A 1,983-nucleotide genomic window follows, 5' to 3' on the forward strand; every position below is an offset into this window, starting at 1 on the left:
GAAGGCACCTCTGGTGGGTGCACATTTGTAACTACACTACAGGGGTTAAAAGCAATTGTGTTTAATGTTTGATTTGCCCTGAAGAATTGGGATGCATTCGTGGCCAATACAGCTACTGGAAAGTCTGTTAATGTGTCTGGGGATGGAGCGGGAATCCTCCAGGGACATCTCCATGAAGCTCTCCTGGAGGTACTCTGAAAGCCTGTGCAGAAGGTTTCTGGGCAGGGCTGCCTTATTTCATCCTCCACGGTAGGACACTTTACCACGCCAAGCCAGTAGCAAGTAGTCTGGAATCATTGCAGCACAAAGCATGGCAACGAATGGTCCTGCGTTTTGGTTGCATTCATGCAACATTCGGTCTTTATCTTTCTGTGTCAGCCTTAGGAGAGTGATATCATTCATGGTCACCTGGTTGAAATAGGGGAATTTTTGTAAGGGAACAATAAAAGGACCCTGTTCATGCTGGGCTGTTTGCGCTTGGCTAAAAGGGATCATCCCTGAGAATAGCCACACGGTAGGAGGAGAGGTGCGCTGCACATCCAACCCAAAACTGCAGCCCCCTCCTTTTAAATGGCAAACCCAACCGGCATTGCTTGCTATGGGAAAGGAGGGCGCTGCAGTTTGAAACCATTCCCACATGTTATGAAGGCGTTAGAAGCCAACCCCGCATACCCTTTGGCTTACCATGGCTGCCTGGAAACCAAATTCTGTTGCCCAGCCGTGTATGATGTGTCACCATACCGGCAGGCACTCAATATAAAAGGCAAAATGCAACCTTGTACCTAAAGCATATGTGCTGTCTGCTGTGAATTGCTTGATTCACTGTGAAAGAGTCCCCCTTTTGTTCTCAGAAATATATCTTCTTAAATTTTACTCTCCCTTTTTATCCCCCCTGCAGGTGCAAATGTTTCTATGCTCCCTGTATCATCTCCGTCCCTGAGGTTATCACAGATTAGAAGGCAAAAAAAACGCACTCGCAATGACATGTTTTCAGAGCTCATGCAGTCCTCCCGCACGGATAGGGCACAGCCGAATGCATGGAGGCATTCGGTGGCAGAGGCCAGGAAAGCATTCAGTGAGCGTGTTCAGAACACGCAGGAGGAGATGCTGAGGCTAATGGGGAAGCAAACGGACATGATCAGGCGTCTGGTAGAGCTGCAGGAAAGGCAACAAGAGCACAGATCGCCGCTGCATCTATTGTATAACTGCCTGCCCTCCTCACCAAGTTCCATATCCTCCTCATTCAGACACCCAAGAATGCAGGGGGGAGGCTCCGGGCACCCAGCCACTCCACTCCAGAGGATGGCCCAAGCAACAGAAGGCTTTCATTCAAACAGCTTTGATTTGTAGCGTGGCTACAATAAGCAATGTGGCCTTGTCCTTCCTGCCTCCCCCACCCCACCTGGGCTACCTTGTCAGTGATCTCACTTTTTAAAAAATAAATAAAGAATGCATGGATTCAAAACAATAGGGACTTTATTTCCTTTGCCAGCTGTGGTCGAGGGGGATTGGTTTACAGGGAAGTAAATTCAACAAAGGGGGCGGTTTTGCATCAAGGAGAAACACACACAACTGTCACACTGTAGCCTGGCCAGTCATGAAACTGGTTTTCAAAGCCTCTCTGATGCGCAGTGCACCTAGCTGTGCTCTTCTAATCGCCCTGGGGTCTGGCTGTTCAAAATTGCCAGACAATTTGCCTCAACCTCTCACCCTGCCAAAAACATCTCCCCCTTACTCTCACAGATATTATGGAGCACACAGCAAGCAGCAATAAAAATGGGAATATTGGTTGCGCTGAGGTCTAACCTAGTCAGCAAACAGCGCCAGCGAGCTTTTAAACATCCAAAGGCACATTCTACCACCATTCTGCACTTGCTCAGCCTATAGTTGAATTGCTCCTTACTACTGTCCAGGCTGCCTGTGTATGGCTTCATGAGCCATGGGAGCAAGGGGTAGGCTGGGTCCCCAAGGATAACTATTGGC

This window comes from Terrapene carolina, unplaced genomic scaffold (assembly GCF_002925995.2).
Source record: "Terrapene carolina triunguis isolate 2854851 unplaced genomic scaffold, T_m_triunguis-2.0 Scaffold131, whole genome shotgun sequence".
NCBI classification, from domain to species: domain Eukaryota; kingdom Metazoa; phylum Chordata; order Testudines; family Emydidae; genus Terrapene; species Terrapene triunguis.